Source organism: Copidosoma floridanum, unplaced genomic scaffold (assembly GCF_036245765.1).
Source record: "Copidosoma floridanum isolate Cflo_tuat_1 unplaced genomic scaffold, Cflo_Japanese_pri ptg000027l, whole genome shotgun sequence".
In the NCBI taxonomy this organism is placed as follows: domain Eukaryota; kingdom Metazoa; phylum Arthropoda; class Insecta; order Hymenoptera; family Encyrtidae; genus Copidosoma; species Copidosoma floridanum.
In genome coordinates, this window is record NW_028321904.1 from 12,049,169 (window position 1) to 12,067,425 (window position 18,257).

At 34.7% G+C, this 18,257-nt stretch overlaps 1 protein-coding gene across 2 annotated transcripts in view; it reads left to right on the plus strand.

The window, feature by feature from the left end:
• Nucleotides 1-13,216: 13,216 nt before the first annotated feature.
• Arf79F (ADP-ribosylation factor 1) overlaps nucleotides 13,217-18,257 on the plus strand; it is a 230,157-nt gene continuing 225,116 nt past the window's right edge. The window contains exon 1 of one of the 2 annotated variants that reach the window (XM_089595679.1): nucleotides 13,217-13,527. The gene's annotated coding sequence lies outside the window, so the exon portion shown is untranslated. The remainder of the gene's footprint in view (nucleotides 13,528-18,257) is intronic. The other variant, XM_089595678.1, reaches the window with a different exon arrangement.

Here is an 18,257-nt window from a genome sequence, read left to right on the forward strand (position 1 = left end):
ATTAGAACTTAACAAAGTTGACAGAAAACTCACTTTAGGGGTCACACAAATTTTAAACATGCCAAAAGTCGCAAGAGGGTGAATCGGAAGAAAAACTTCAAGTGTATCTAATAAATACAATTTTACTTAGGCGTCAAGAAACTGACGCAGAAAATTTATCGAGATTGAAACAGCATGCAGCGTCAAAATTAACAACTAAAGAGTCCATTACGTGAAAGATCAGCTTTTCATTGTACCCTCACAGCAATCTCTGAAATCTTTAAAGATCCTACTTCAGATTTTTAAATAAGTAGAAAATGTTTTTGTGTTTTTGTGGCAATAAAAATGTAGGGTTTAAGGTCCAGGACTTTGTTGTTCTGGTAATAAAGTTGTGAGATATGAGAAAAAAAATTTTATTTAATATAAATTTTTTGGGGGTTTAAAATCTCAACAGCTTTAAAAAATAGCCGTTTTCGTGAATTACACGGGAGAAATTGTAAATCAAAGGCTTCTTATGGCCACCGATTATTTTATGGCATAAAGAACGCACGGTACTTTTCAGCATAATAATTTTTTTGAATTTTTACACCTCATTATTTAACCAAATAAACTATATGGATTCCGAAAAAATATGTTTTTAATAAGAAGATTTTTGTTCTTAGATGTATCAGGAATATGTGTAAAATTTCTAACTGAAAATGTTTCACATTACATGTCAACACACTACGGTGTTTTATTTAGTAAGTCTCGGACAAAGCCGCGACGGGGGGCTGCTAGTTAAGTAATATGCTCTGGTGTTATTAATAATTACTTATTTAACAAAATTGCTAGTAAGTGCCCTGGGTCATTGGGTGATAGGCGCTTGTATTGTTAATTGTTATTAATATATTGGAGTGTTCAGTAACTGCCTGGAGTTATTGGACAATAGGTGGTCGTGTTATTTATAGTCATAATTTATTTAACAGAGTGGCCAGTAAATGCCCTGGTATATTGGGTGATAGGCGCTTGTTATGTATTAGAAATTGTTTATTCTACAAAGTGGCCCTTGAGCTTCTTGGATCATTAGGTTATAGGTGCTTGTGATTTTAATAATTTATTTATTTATTTATTTCATACTCCGTCCCTTTCGGGTTTAAAGGGCTTCTGTTACATTTCTTATCGTTATCTTTGCACATTACTTCTACATATGTTTTACATTTTTATTTATGATTTTCAAGTTACATAACCTATACTTATGAGTGAGTAAACAAAAAACATATAATAAATACAAAAAAACTTTTCAAAAATAAGTTGCTTCTAATTTGAAATTCATATTAATATTTATATTCAAATTTAACTATAAATGAAATAAAATGAAATCTATTAAGAATACTTAAACAATTAGTCACTTTTTCTTTAAGATAATATTAGAAACCTAAAAACTTTTCAAAGATAATTTGCTTCTAATTTGAAATTCATAATAATATTTATGTTTAAATTTAACTAGCAATAGAATAAAACAAAATCTAATAATAATACTGAAACAATTAGTCGCTTTTTCTTTTATATAACATTAGAAACTGAAAAAAATACTGTCGATATAACCACTGCAATTAAATAAATTAAATCTCAAATACTACAGTCTTTTTGAAAGTATATTTACACTTCACTTTACACTTTACACTGTTTTTCTTGATCCTTTCTCTTCTTTCTTCTCTCTTCTCATATCCTTCCCTTCTTTCTTGTTGATTTCTTCATTCTATTTCTCTTGGCACTCTCAGCAACCTTCCCCTTTTTTTCTTTTCCTAACTTCTCTTTTCAATATTTCTATTCCTTTTGCGCTATTATCAAGTATATCTTCTATTACTTTTTCGCTCCTTGTTTTTTCGCATCGCTTCAGTATGTGTGTATGATTTTCCTCCTCCTCCTTGCATAATCTACATTTCCTTTCTCCTTCTTCCTTCCAATGTTCTCTGCTTTTACATTCATTACCACATCTAAATCTTGCCATTAATTTTCCATCTTTTATTAGCATTTCCATCTTCAGATATTCTGGTTCATCCTCTGTTATTATGTTCTTGTATATCTTATTATATTTTGAGTTTTTTATCTTTTCTAATCTTTTTTCTTTTTCCTTTCTTCTTATACTCTCTATTATCTTTAATCTTGGTTGCTCTTTGAATTCTGTCCCTCTCATGTATCTTGTTTCTGTTACTTCCCCTTCCTAATATTTCCATTTTTTTTTTGCTACTCTTCCTATGTTTTCTCTTTCTTTATCTTTATCTTTTTTTCTTATGCCTTCTTTTGCTAATTTAATTTTTGAGTCCCTAATCTTTTCTCCAAATTTTATTGCTCTTCTTAGCGCCTTCATTTTTATGCTTTCCAATTTACATTCTTCTTCCACTAAATAATTTGGTGTATTCCTGTCTAACCCCAATAACTACTTAATGTATTTTCTTTGTATACTTTCCAATCTCTCATCTTTTTTCCAGCCCCATACTTCTGCTCCGAAAAACGCTATACTCTCCACTAATGCCACAAATAACTTCTTCCTTCTTTGATAACTATACTTAAATATCCTCTCACCTATACTCCAAGCGCTTTTTATCGCCATTATAGCCTTTCTCTTCCTTTCTTCCAAATGCTTTCATAACTACCATTTTTTTGTAAAATATATCCCAGATATCTAATTTATGTCACTTCTTCTAGTTCATTTTCTCCCCGTTTCCATACTCTATCTTTCCTTGCTCTTTTTTTGAATACCACAATTTTTATTTTTCTTTCGCTCAAAATCGTTTTTTTTTCTCAATGTAGTTTTTGATCCTTTTTAACATATCTTTTAGCTCTTCTTCTCTGTCTGCTATTAAAACTATGTCATCAGCGTTGGATAAACTCCATATTTTTTCATTCCATATTCTGCATCCTCCTACTTGCCCTTTTCTCATTTCCTCTTCTAGATCCGCTAGGTACACATCAAATATAATGTCGGGCTTAATGGACACCCTTGCCTTACTCCTCTCTTTGTCCAAAATTCTACCTATCAATATTTTACTCACCACCATATCTTGCAATCTTTCCTTTAAAACCGTTTTATCTACTCTGTCAAAGGCCTCTGTTGGATCAATGAAGCATGCGAATATTTTTCCTTCTGGTTTACTTAATTTGTCTTCCACTACGTGCTTCAGCGTATGAATTGCTTCCATCACTCCTCTTCTTTCTCTGAATCCAAATTGACTTTCTGCTAATTTTTGTTCAATCTCTTTTTTCAATAATTCATGTAACATACTCGCGTATATTTTATATGCCGTGCATGTCAAAGTTACTCCTCTGAAATCATCCAGCTCCTCCTTATCACCTCCTTTATAAATTGTGCATATCACTCCTCTTCTCCATTGTACTGAAATCCTTCCTTCTTTCCATACTTTCTTCATCAATTCCTATAGCGCTGCATCAACCTCTTGTGGCATATATTTCCATATTTCGTTTTCTAGTTTGTCATCTCCTGGTGCCTTCCTTAGTTTTAACCTATTTATTAACCTCTTGAACTCTTCTTTGCTTAATTCTTCGTGATCCTGTGTACTTTTCTCTATTTTTGCATTGTCTTCTTCCACCTCTTCAATTATCATAGCTTTTCCATCCTTACCGCCTAGTTTCCTCATGAAATGCCTTCTCCATTCTTCAATTTCTGTCTTATTATTAACGCCTGCTTTTTTCTTTCTATATCTATTTATATAATTCCAAATTTCCCTTTCTGATTTTGCGACCCTTATATTTTTTTCCTCCGTTATTTCATACCTTTTTCTTTTTGCCTCGCACCAATTTCTATACTCTCTCTTTTTGTTAATTAGATAGTTTCTATCCGCTTTCTTTTTCCTCCATAGCTTCAGTATTTTTCTCAGCTCCTTCTTTTTTGCTTTCCATTCTTTGTCATACCACTTTCTTTCTCCCAACCTCCATACCTTAGACTGTTTTTTAGTTTTTGGTACTGCTGCTTCTATTGCTTCTTTTATTTCTTCCCATCTTCTTTCTACTTGTATCTCTTTCCAATTCTATCCTTCGCACCTCTCCTGGTATTGGTCTATCAATTCTTGCGTCCATTCTCTTTTTGAAATTTCCTTTTCTTTCTTTCCCCTATCTTCTACCATTTCTATTTTATTTTCTAAGTATATTTCCAGTGGCATGTGATCTGACTCTGTTCTTTGTCCTATTTTTAATTCTTTTATCTGATCTAACGCTTCTTGATTACTTATAACATAATCTATTACTGACTCACCTCTGCTGCTAACGTACGTGTAGTTTCCTTCCTCTCCTTTTTGTCCGTTAACTATACCCCATCCTTCTTCTGTTATTTCCTTAATTAACCTTCTTCCTTCCTCGTTGATTGTTTCATCTTTTGATTTCCTGTTACTAACTTCCTTGCTTCTAATCTCCATCTCACTGACCCATCCACCTTCCCTGCCTGTCCTCGCATTCCAATCTCCTGCCAGTATAATACCACCTTTTTCCTGCGTTCCTATTTTTTCTTTTATAATTTCCATTGTCTTTGCCACGTCTTGGCAGTATACACCTACAAATGTCCACTCTTGTTCGCCATATTTAATCTCTTGTTTTACTATGTTATCACTAAATTCCTCGTACTTTTTAATTTCTAACTTCTTATTAATTCCTGTAATTATTCCTCCTTTCGCTCTACCTTTTTTAAGTTCTCTTTTTGCTGCAACAAATTTCCATTCATAGTTTTTCGACATCTTACTTTCTATATCTTCCCATTTATTTTTCTCTAACCATGTTTCTACTATCATTATAACATCAAAATTATTTAAATATTCCTATACTTCCACGTTCTTATTTAACACTCCTGCTATGTTCCAATCGCATATATTTACACTTTTTTTCTTCTCCTCCAACTCCCTCTCCTCCTTCCCTAATTGTCCTCTTCATTCTTGCGATCTTCCTGTTATCTTCCCCTGTATCCTTCTTCTTTTTTCTAGGAAATTTCCCTTCCATTCGTTGTATCTATACCACTTATCATCAATCATCAATTTCATATAGCCAATTTTTTGTGGTTTTTCCTACGTTTTTTTTGTTCCTTTAATTTATCTAATATCATTCTTTGTATTTCTCTTTCTTTTCGTCAAATCATTTTCAATATGCATTCCTTTTTCAAGCTTCTTCTTGTTCATCATGATACTGTCTTTCATTTCCTTGCTTTCCAATTCTACTACTACCATTTTCATACCACTTTTTCCTTTCTTTACTACTACTTTAGTAGCATTTTTCACCTTTAAATTGACATTGATTTTCTGTTCCACAAACTCTTCCACCTTTTTTTTTATATTTTTTTTTTCTACAATTGCACCTTAAATGATAATGTTCTGTCTTCTTTTCTCCCTTTCATTTTTTTCTAATTCTCATTCTAATCTGTGGATCCTTTCATTAATAGCTTTCTTCTCTTTTATCCACTCTAATCTCTCTTTCAACCACCTGCTTCTCTCCTCTCTCCATTCTTCTTCTCTTTTTTCTCATCTTTCCATCAACTCAAACATACTATCTAACTTCTTTTCTATCCTACTCATCTTATCATTTTGTTTTTTAACATCCTAACTTTTATCCTTTTTCTCTTTTTCTCTCTGGAAATTCAGAGTGGATTGATCTTTAATTTTTGTATTTGTGTTTGTATTTCTTCTCGTGTTAATAATTGCTTTTTTTCCTGTCATTTTTAAAATTTTATGGACTCTACAGATATCTTTCTTACCGACTCTGTCAATTCAGTAATTAAGAAATTTTTTATCTACTGCCGGTAACCAAGTTGTCAAAAACTTCTTTATCTACTGTTAATATAAAAATATCTTTCTTTTTCCTGTAAAAATGTAGGATTCCTTCTTTATCGACCACGTAACTACCGTCAAAAAATTTGTTATCTTCCTTATCTACTTTCTCTGTCGGTAACGGAAAAAAGAAATCACCTTTCTCTGCCCGTGCCCTTCCCTCTTACTGGGTTTCCTAACCTCACTTTTTCCTATACCCCTGTTTGTCCACTTTTTCACTATTCACTGTTTACTTTTCTTTAATTATTATCACTTCTTTTTTTCTCCCTTTTCCTTCGTATACCACTTTTTTCTTTGTTCATCCGATTGCACTATTCTTTTGCGACTTGCATCGACGTCTTGTTCATCTCTCACGTTCTCTGTCCTACCTGTTTTTCAATCCTTTATAATCCTTCTGTTTCACTTTCTTTTTCACTTTTTGTCACTGTTTACTATGTCCTCATGTATTTCACCACTTTTTTGAGACTTCATTACAGCTATCTACCCTTGCTTTTTTTTCTATTTGTTGCTTTATTCAGGAGCTCACTTTTACACGTCCACTCTCCTACGTGTCCACAACGGAAGTCCTCGATTTTAATAATTATTAATATAACATTGTTTCGTCGATAGGCCGTTTCTTGAGGGCGAGTCACATGATTGTCTCTTTGTTCCTCCTTTTTTTTCATGCATAACAATAACAAACCCAATTAAATAAGAAACACAGGAATTTAACCAAACACACGGTCACTTTATTATAAAATAGAGAACGAATTTTTAACAATTTAAGAACGAACCGCAAAGATAGAGTTAAATCGCATACACTTTAGAAAAATTTTAATTTTTCGAACTAACTATATCTGACAGCATGCGTTGGTTATTTTTATATAAACCCGTCAAAGCGGAGAGGCGCGTCCGCCCCTTGTACTATGGAAGACCCGTAACGGGTGAGGCTAATAAGGCTGTAAGATAAGACATAGCTATTGTTCTCGCCAAAATAGCGATATCTGGCTGGCTTGCTGCCAAATGGCTGTGCACGTGCACACGACTTATGATGTAAAAACAACGAGAAGGGTTGTGAACAGCGATGGGATATAGTTCCGGCCAGATTTGGAAATTCTCTAGGACCCTACCTCTCTGACGTGGGAAATCACTAGATAAAAAAAAAAACAGTACCGAAGGTGACGCGCGAGATTCAAATAAGGTCCAATAACACAAGCATCCATCACCTGATGACCCGGGGCGCTTACTAGCCACTCTTTTAAATAAATAATTATTAACAAATAACACAAGCGCCTATCACCTATTGACCCGGGGCGCTAACTGGCAACTCTGTTAAATAAATAATTATTAGTAAATTACACAAGCGCCTATCACCTGATGACCCACGGCGCTTACTGGCCACTCTTTTAAATGAATAATTATTAATAACACAAGCGCCTATCACCTAACAACCCGGGACGCTTACTGGCCACTCTTTTAAATAAACAATTAATAATAAATAACACAAGCGCCTATCACCTGATGACCCGGGGCGCTTACTGGCCACTCTTTTAAATAAATAATTATTAGTAAATAACACAAGCGCCTATCACCCAATGACCCGGGGCGCTTACTGGCTACTTTGTTAAATGAATAATTAATAATAACACAAGCGCTTATCACCTAATGACCCGGAGCGCTTACTGGCCACTCTGTTAAATAAATAATTATTAATAACACAAGCGCCTATCACCTATTGACCCGGGGCGCTTACTGGCAACTCTGTTGAATAAATAATTATTAGTAAATAACACAAGCGCCTATCACCCAATGACCCGGAGCGCTTACTGGCCACTTTGTTAAATAAATAATTAATAATAACACAAGCGCTTATCACCTAATGACCCGGAGCGCTTACTGGCCACTCTTTTAAATAAATAATTATTAGTAACACAAGCGCCTATCACCTGATGACCCGGGGCGCTTACTGGCCACTCTTTTAAATAAACAGTTATTAACAAATAACACAAGCGCCCATCATCTGATGATCCGGGGTGCCTACTGGCCACTCTTTTAAATAAATAATTATTAGTAAACAACACAAGCGCCTATCACCTGATGACCTAGGGGGCTTACTGGCCACTCTGTTAAATAAATAATTATTAATAACACAAGCGCTTATAACCTAATGACCCAGGGCGCTTACTGGCCACTCTGTTAAATAAATAATTATTAATAACACAAGCGCTTATCACCTAATGACCCGGGGCGCTTACTGGCCACTCTGTTAAATAAATAATTATTAATAACACAAGCGCTTATCACCTAATGACCCGGGGCGCTTACTGGCCACTCTGTTAAATGAATAATTATTAGTAAATAACACAAGCGCCTATCACCCAATGACCCGGGGCGCTTACAGGCCACTCTGTTAAATAAATAATTAATAATAACACAAGCGCCTATCACCTAATGACCCGGGGCGCTTACTGGCCACTCTTTTAAATAAATAATTATTAATAACACAAGCGCTTATCACCTAATGACTCGGGGTACTTACTGGCTACTATTGAATAATAAGTTATCAAGTAATTACAAGAGCACCAATTAAAAAGATCTTTGTTGTACTAGATAGGCAATCAAAATAAATTGTGATATGTTTAATATGTTATCGATCAACTTTTTATCATTTAATAGTGTTGCAAACAAGTGTCCTGGATCATCAGGAAGAAGGTGCTTGACATACTTATGAATAATTATTTATTCACTAGATTTGCAATTAGCGCCCCAGGTGATACGGTGATAGGCGCTTGTGTTATTTATTAATAATTATTTATTTAACAGTGTTGCCAGTAAGCGCTCTGGGTCATCAGGTGATAGGCGCTTGTGTTATTTACTAATAATTATTTATGTAACAGAGTTGCCAGTAAGCGCCCTGGGTCATCAGGTGATAGGCGCTTGTGTTATTTACTAATAATTATTTATTTAACAGAGTTGCCAGTAAGCGCCCCGGGTCAATAAGTGATAGGCGCTTGTGTTATTTATTAATAATTGTTTATTTAAAAGAGTGGCCAGTAAGCGCCCCGGGTCATTGGGTGATAGGCGCTCGTGTTATTTACTAATAATTATTTATTTAACAGAGTGGCCAGTAAGCGCCCCGGGTCATTAGGTGATAAGCGCTTGTGTTATTAATAATTATTTATTTAACAGAGTGGCCAGTAAGCGCCCTGGGTCATTAGGTTATAAGCGCTTGTGTTATTATTAATTATTTATTTAACAGAGTGGCCAGTAAGCGCCCTGAGTCATCAGGTGATAGGTGCTTTTGTTATTTACTTATAATTATTTATTTAACAGAGTGGCCAGTAAGCGCCCTGGGTCATCAGGTGATAGGCGCTTGTGTTATATACTTATAATTATTTATTTAACAGAGTTGCCAGTAAGCGCCCCGGGTCAATAGGTGATAGGCGCTTGTGTTATTAATAATTATTTATTTAACAGAGTGGCCAGTAAGCGCCCCGGGTCATTAGGTGATAGGCGCTTGTGTTATTTATTAATAATTATTTATTTAACAGAGTGGCCAGTAAGCGCCCCGGGTTATTGGGTGATAGGTGCTTGTGTTATTAATAATTATTTATTTAACAGAGTTGTCAGTAAGCGCCCTGGGTCATCAGGTTATGGATGCTTGTGTTATTGGACCTTATTTGAATCTCGCGCCTCACCTTCGGTACTATTTTTTTTTTTATCTAGTGATTTCCCACGTCAGAGAGGTTGGGTCCTAGAGAATTCCCAAATCTGGCCGGAACTATATCCCATCGCTGGTTGTGAAGCCCATCGTTGCGCTGCGCAGACTGACTCGCCTATAGTATATACCTCTCTGCGCGACATGCGCCAGTGCTTTTTGGGAAAGAGCGAGATAGAGCTATTACTAATTGCTCCTCTGCCCGCGCGACACGTGTCGCCGCTGGTCGACATAGAAAGCGAGCAAACAAAATCAAAATGAAAATAAGCCACCCAATTGGGCGTATTCTTTAAGAGGCAGCAGCCTATAGAGCGCGTGCGTCCGTTTCGCGTGGCTGTCCGTGGTTATCAATGTTTTTATTTTAATAACTATTATATGTACTATTTATTTAGAAATATTCAAACCAATGTTCAACAAAATCGTTCGTCCAAACATAGTTCTTAGTGAGCACTCCGGGTCATTTGATGATAGGCGCTTTCGTTTTTGTAAACTATGCATTTAACAGAGTGGCCAGTAAACGCCCCAGGTCATTGGGTGATAGGCGCTTGTGTTGTTTGTAATTATTTATTAAACAAAGTTGCTTATTAGCGTCCTGGGTCATTTGGTAATAGGCGCTTTTGATATAAATAATTATTTATTTTACAGAGTGGCTAGTAACCGCCGTAGGTTACTGGGTGACGGAAGTTTGTAATATTTATAATTATATAACTAACTCAGCGGCCAGTAAGAGCCCTGGTTTACTAGGTCATAAGCGCTTGTAATATTTATAATCATGTCATTAGCAGAGTGGCTAGTAAGCGCCCCAGGTTATTGGTTGATTAGCGCTTCTAATATTTATAATTATATAATTAAGTAAGTGGCCAGTAAGCGCTTCGGTTGATAGTGTGATGAGCTCTTACGTTATTAATAATTATTTATTTAACAGAGTTGCCGGTAATTGCCCTGGTTTACTGGGTGATAGGCGCTTGCTATACTTATAATTATTTATTTAGCAAAGCGGATAGTTAGCCTTCCTGGTTACTGGATATTAGGCCCTAGTAATATTTATAATTATATAACTAACTCAGTGGCCAATTATTGTTGTGGGTCATTGGGTGATAGGCATAAGTGTAATTGACAATTATTTATTTAACAGATTGGCCAGTAAGCGCTCTGGTTCATTGGGTGATAGGCACTTGTAATATTTGTAATTATTCATTTAACTAAGGGGCCAGTGAGCTTCCCGGGTCATTGGGTTATAGGTGCTTGTGATTTTAATAACTATTTGTTTAACATAGTTTCTAGTAAGTACTCTAGGTCATTTGGTTATAGGTGCTTGCGTTTCTAATAACTATGTATTTAACAGAGTAGCTAGTCGGCGCTCTGGGTCATTGAATGATAGGTGCTTGTGTTACTAACAATTATGTTTATAACAGAGTGATAAGCGCTCCGGGTGATTTATTGAATTATCATTTATTGAACACAGTGGCCTGTAAGCACCGCAGGTGATTAGGTGATAGGTGCTTGTTATATCAATAATTATGTATTTAAGAAAGTGGCCAGTAAGCGCTTTGTGTCATTGGGCAATAGGCGCTTGCGTTATTTATGAATAGTTTTCCATTTATTGGAGTTACCTGAATACGGCCTGGGTCTTTGAGGGATAGGCGCCTGTATTATTTATTATTACTTATTCAACAGAGTCTACAGTAAGCACCCCGGGTCATTGGGTGATAGATGCTTGCGTTTATTGGACCTCATTTTAATTTTGCACCTCACGTTCGGTACTATTTTTTTTGATCTAATGATTGCTCACGTCAGAGAGGTTGGGTCCCTGGGGGGGGGGATTCCGATTTCTGTGGCGCCGTGATTTGAGTGTTGTTTTTTGTATATTTTGACGCCAGGAATACAAGAAAAATATTAAAAAATCCCGTCTAACCTCGTTTACGAGATATGGAACTCGAAAGTCGAAAAAATCGTACTTTATATAAATGCGATATTAGGGTTATTACTTACTAATTTGATAGTAAAAAATATGATAAAACCATTTCAAAAATTTCCACTGGTGTTCTTTTTGATTTTACTTCATTTGAAATGAGTATTTCTTCTTTATAAATCTTTTGTGTGTTTTTTTTTCTTCATCAAAGCATGATAAACATAACAACAATTAATAAACAAATACTTTCACTAACAGAAATAAATAATGTAGCTCTTTAGCGTTACCCAGAGTGCACCACGAGGAGGTAGACCTACGTGCACTCCAATGTTTGTATGTGTAAGCTTATGTGTGCATGTATATTTGTGTGAGCTTACGCACATAGTATAAATGTATGTGTATGTGTAGCGCACGTAAGCTTGATCGTCGGTTTTACAGATCGGCTTACAGAACAATAAACAATAACAACTTGAAGATGTACAAGCCACAAGATTTACCGATAACACTGAGCTTTTGTATTTTAAATGTTTACGCGCTAAACCAAAAAGTGACCGATAGAGGCGCTGCATGCTAGATTAAGCGCGCGAGGATTTGAATTCAGAATTGCTCTTACATGAAGAGCGTATCAGATACTAAGCTGATGAGAATAGATAATACACTTTGATATGTGTCAGTGTGCCGGGAAGCGGAGGTAAAATTAACAGAAATTTCATTATTTTTAAATCAATAAATAATATCAATTCATCAAGTGTTTTTATATTAAAATCAAATATATTAAAAATGTGTTTTTCGAAAATCAAGATGCTACATTTAGAAAAAAAAAAGCAAATCGAATGGTTTTCATTATTTTTTTTATATTCATTATTATCAAATAAGCAAGAAATAACCCCAATATCACATGTATACAAAAAACGATTTTTTCGACTTTTTAGTTCGATATCTCGAAAAGGAGGTAAGAAGAAATTTTTTTATTATTTTTCCTGTATTTCTGGCATCAAAATTTACAAGAAACTACACTCAAATCACGGCGCCACAGAAATCGGAGTCGAGCCGGTCCCTGAGTTTCGGAGTCTGGCTGGAACTATATCCCATCACTGGCAACGCCACACCTTATGTTTTCACATCATGGCTAGTGCTGTTTACCCACGCTCGATAGAAGTTTGTGGTGGTTATAACATTTAGATACATTAACACAGGCATACTTACGAGTTATTCTGGGAGTGGTATTCCGTAACTAGTTTGCTGTATACTCAGTGGAACTCTGATCTGTCCCGGACACTATTTCGGAACTGTGGCGTGAAGTACTGTTCAATATCATGGTCCGGGACAGAACGAGGTTCCTCTGACTGTACATCAGCTTATGCTACAACATAAGCTCACTAAGTAAAAAATGTTACGAAATAGGTACCACGCAGCTACCGGGTAGTGGGGGCGGAAATTGCGGTATCTGTGGCCGTACCATATAACTTTTCTTCGCTTCGGGGGCCAGTGTTATAACATAGGCCAATGTACAAAAAAATAGTTACATGGTACGGTCCCTGGGATTTCTCTCTCTCTCTCTCTCTCTCTCTCTCTCTCTCTAGTCTACTCTCGGCCGTGTGCTTCAGTAGCGCTCTCTGACAACTTACCGACAACTTAAACATGACGCAAGATATCGTGAGACATAATTAAGTTGTCGGTAAGTTGTCGGAGAGCGTTACTGGAACACACCCCTGGCTGGCTTGGGTTGCCTATAGAGATAATAAGAATTCTTATTTCTCTCTATGGAGGCTCGACCTCGGACCGACGTACCGAACGTGCGACCACAAAAAACTTACCTGTTTAGGTTTTTTTGCATTTACGGAACGCACCTACAGCCTCCATACGTGGCATGCCAAATGGACTATGCTATGATCCGACGCCATTTTGACAGGCGACTATTTTCAACAGTATTGGTTGATGCCTTATTATTTGTGTATTGCAATATTTGTTGTTCATGTAATCAGTTAATAAATTTGTTGTTTTATTAAGAAACCATAACACATCCATTACAAGACCAATAGGAGTTAATTTTTGATGTACTGTCTTCAGTCTGCTCAAATTTTGATGATTTGTGTGGTTAGTGAATTGAAATAGCACACATCAGAAATACGGTAACTAATAAAATTTCATTTAATTAATTAATGCTCATAACAAAAAAAAAATTTATTTATTTTTGTTGAAAAGTTTTTTTCAAAAGTTTTTAAACTAACTTGTTTTTTGAATGTGTAATTTAATGATGTAGAATTTAAGTATACATGAAATGAAAAATTATTATTTATAAATACTTTTAGTGTGTACTTCATCTGGCAAGTATTTGTAGGATTAGCATCAAATATTATATACAATAACAATCTATCAATCATATTATCTTGTCTAGTAATAATATTTTCCTTAAGTTAATAAGTTTTTGTTTTTAAGTATATTAAGTCATGAACAGCATAATGATTTATTGAGAAAAAGTTAGGCTTTACAAATAATCAACTTTCGAAAGAATTTTTTTTTGTGATGTTACAACTCATAATAGTTTATTCTGTTAAACGAATGAAGAAAAGTTAATACAGAAAAGTTCTGTTTTGTATGTACCACATCAAATTTAATTTTGCACTTGCTTTATAGTATCACTTGAATGTAATTATTTTTATAGATGTATGCATTTTCTTATACTTACATTTACAATTTATTTTTTACTATTGTAAGTATGTCAAAGGTGCAACGTAAATAAATAACGTTTAGTTGAATAATTAGTTGGATTACATTTACTCATTTTGCATGAAAAAGAAATAACTTGCTAGACTTGGTGAGTATTAAAAGTTTTTAGTATGGTATTATGCATACTTGCTTATTTATGTTTTTATTTGAAAGTGCTTGAAAACTTGTTCACTAAAAAATGAATGGAATAATCTTAGAAGGTAGTTAATTTTTAACATTTATACAATCATAATTTAAAAGAAGAATGCTACAAATAGAAAAATGTAAAATTTATACATTCAATGTTGTAAGTAAAAGTGACTCTAAAAAAATTACTTTTTATTTCACATAGTTATACATTAAAGACAGTTAGTCAAGAAAATTGAAAAATTGTCTTTTGATGGTAAGTTGAACAAAAGTGGGACTATAATGTACTAAGTATAACACAAACGCAAAGTGCACAATTTTTTTATTTTGATGCTTAAAAGAATCTCTAACGGTATTATACAATTACTCACCGCAGTTTCAGAATTTCTGTTTCTCTGTTTGAAACAAATTATATTGGTATGCATTGTATGTCAGTTTGATTATAGAGTCCCCGTCACACCAGTCTATGAATGTGAAGCTACTAGAATAGAAAATACTGTGTTGCGTGTTTTAAGTTGCACCTTTTACTAATGCAAACAACTTGGATAATTGACTTTGTAATTGCTACAAAATAAATTATTCAAAACGTTAACTTTATACATTGCAGTTTAAAGTCTGTACCCTGGTAGTAATAAATAGTTTATTCAAACTGCACATAAGTTTATACTATTCGTTATACCAAAAAAATATCCCATGTAAAATTTCAGATCGTTTTACACTGCCGCTTTTTATGTATTGAACTTCAAAAAAATCTCAATTGGATATGTAACTTTATAGAAAAAACACGTAATTTTGTATACAAGGAAATGCTGTGTAGTGTTCTCACAATTTTTTTGTCTGGTTAAATACTATTAGATAAACATATAGAATTTTTAAATGGATCCACATTATTCAAAAGTTAGTCTTACATTATCGTAAGAAAGAAGGTGGAGTCGAGTACTCGTATATATATATATGCACATGAGTTTTATTTTGGAGTAATAATTGTCTTATGCACGTAAATTATTGCATAAAATAAATCAAGGTTGTTATCGCAAAATTATAAAATTCAATGAGTTGACACTAATTAGTGAAAAATAAATTTTTATGGAATAAATTGCATTTAATGCATCAACCTTTATCTTTTTTTTTCGTTTTAACATCAATAAACAAGAATTGGCTAAGGATTGACATTAGAATATATTAACGTCCAATTTCTATTAATTGAAATTTTGTAATAATGAGAATCCTTTTTTAAAATGCTTATTCAATATTTCTTCAAAAATTTTACAGTTAAAGGTCATAAAGTTCATATTCAATCTGGGTAAAACATTTTAGTATGGTTTGAACTTATTTTTGTTTCCATACTCCCACCGAAATTACTCTTTTTCGCCCTCCTTTCATAGAGTAAAGTGCCAAATTTCTCCAGGATAAAAAATTGTATTTTCAGTTTGTAAAAAAGCATTATTTATTGGGCGTTTGCCACCTTCCGTGGTGTTTTCCACGCAAAAGTTCCAAAATACTTTCCACATAAGCAATGAATGAATGCGATTAATGTCTAAGGGATTATATAGCATTGACATTCGTAAAATTATAAAAAAAATCGTATTTTCAGTGGAAAAAGGAAAAAACTAAATACATGCTTTGGGAAGACAGTACTGCATCATCTTCATTGTACCCCCCCCCCTGTCTTCGCCGGCGAAATAGGTTGTAATATTAATAATAATTAATTTATCAAAAAGGCGAGCAGTAACTGCCCCTGGTTACTGGGTAATAGGCCCTTGTAATATTTATAATTATATAACTAACTCAGTGGCCAATTATTGCCGTGGGTCATTGGGTGATAGGCATTAGTGTAATTAACAATTATTTATTTAACAGAGTGGCCAGTAAGCGCTCTGGTTCATTGGGTGATAGGTGCATGCATAAAGACCGGTAGCACGGAACAGATCGCTGTGATTGATAAGTTCACGTCTGGGAATCCTAAAGACCTTTGCTTATGTCTATAAAACATAAGTTAGAATAGTTGTTATGGTTGTCACAGGAGCAAAACAATAATTAATTAATTTTTTAATTTGTATAGCAAATTAATTATTATTTTCAATCTGTTCACGTCTGGGATTCAATATTAATTAACTTTGGGAACAAAAAACAAATCCGATTGCAGCCCCAGACGTGTATAAGGCGCACGAGCTGTGATAACGGTCATTGGTTATCGTATTGGAAATCGGTTATTAAAAACAATCAGTTCACGTCTGGGAAGGACTGTATATGTTATATTTTATCTTTTTAGCTGTATACACAGTCTCCCAGACGTGTAGGTCGGATTTTTGTTTTTTTTTTTTACATCTTCGATCGTGCAACCGATACCAATCATTTGGTACGATTAGCTAACGTCTGGGGAGTGCAGCTTCAAGAAATATAAGCTTATATTGTCAGAAAAAATTAGTCCCCAGACTTGTTTATCGATCCCAGATGTCTGTCTAGACGTTTTCACTGTTAAAAAAAAACCGATCATTGACCAATCGGTACACGTCTGGGAAAATTTTTTTTACGTTTTGTAGGTTAATTTAAAGCCCAATCATTATTCCCAGACGTATATGTCACGCATTAACACGATACGATTGCGAAATGTCGAACTATTCGTATACAATAATTACAACGCAAGGAACCTTTTTTTATTTTTTTTTATTTTGACTTATTATTACACAATTTAACCATCATCATCGTCGTCCTCGTTGAGATCAATATTAAATCTCACCTCTGGACTAAAATCTTCCTCCTCATCCTCCTCCTCCTCCTCCTCCTCCTCTTCGGCATCAAAGCCATAATTGTTGTAAGCTTGTATAATTGACACAACTTTGACGTCTTCATCCTCATCTGTTTCTAAAAAAATAAAAAACAATATACTTAACGTTCTGCTCATGAAAAAGCTGCTGTAATTTTGAACTTATTTTGCCATGTGTCTACAGTGAATTTAATAATAAAAAAAGTCACCATTATCAGAGTCGATAAGAACGTCGCCAACAAAATCTGGTATTTCTGGGCCGTCAAACCAATGTAATAGGTATGTTCCAGCAGGAGATAATTTCCAACCGTACTCTAGGGGATCAAGCGAAGATGGTTTGGACAGGTGGGCATTATTCCACAAAGCGGCAATATACGTTGATCGTCGAATATGCTGATCAAGTTCTCTAGAGCACGGAGGGATCAAGCACGCATCGAAATTTAAGGTGTTTTTCTTGAAAAAATCTCTGTCTTCAGACGACGAGTAACCTTTAAAAAATAAATGGTACCGCGCATCGTTGACTGTCTCTGAAAGTTCATACATGCGTTAAGGATAGTTCACATAAAACATGCTGCCCATTATTAACAAAATATTTACCAAAACGTTTTAATCCGTTCGTCTGAGTAGCGTACATTTTACAAACGAATTTGTCTCCTATATCGCTGAATGCTTGTTGAAATTCCGGACTGCTTTGTAAAATACTGAATGGCTTACTTTTTGCCATTTTATACATCGATGGATTGTTATCGCAGCCAGTGAGGGCATGGAATGCTGGAAGAGCCGAGCACAGTTGTGGACCTAGTGTCTCGTAAAGGCTAGATACGTTAATATATCGTTCGTTGTTCCCCGTACCAAACTGCAGCCACACGTTCATTGAGTCCTCAAAATGTTTCATGTTCCCTAAGCATATTATCAGAATATCTGTATCGTTGCAACGGACAACAACGTTGGCGGTACTTGGGCTGATTTTGGCCAAAAAAAAGGCGATTTTTGTGTCAGATTCCTCGTGACCTTCGCACTTATACTGTGGCATGTGTTGGATGCAAACACTTTCATTGACAACGGAATATTTATAGCACTTATCAAACGAAATATAAACAGTCTTGTTGTTTAAAATAGTTGCAGCCTCTTGCTGACCCCAATAATCAATTATAAAATTAACCAACGCTTCCTTAAACTTAATATTCTGCATTTCAGCATGAAAATCTGCAGGTCGAATTTGATCTGGACTTGTAAAAA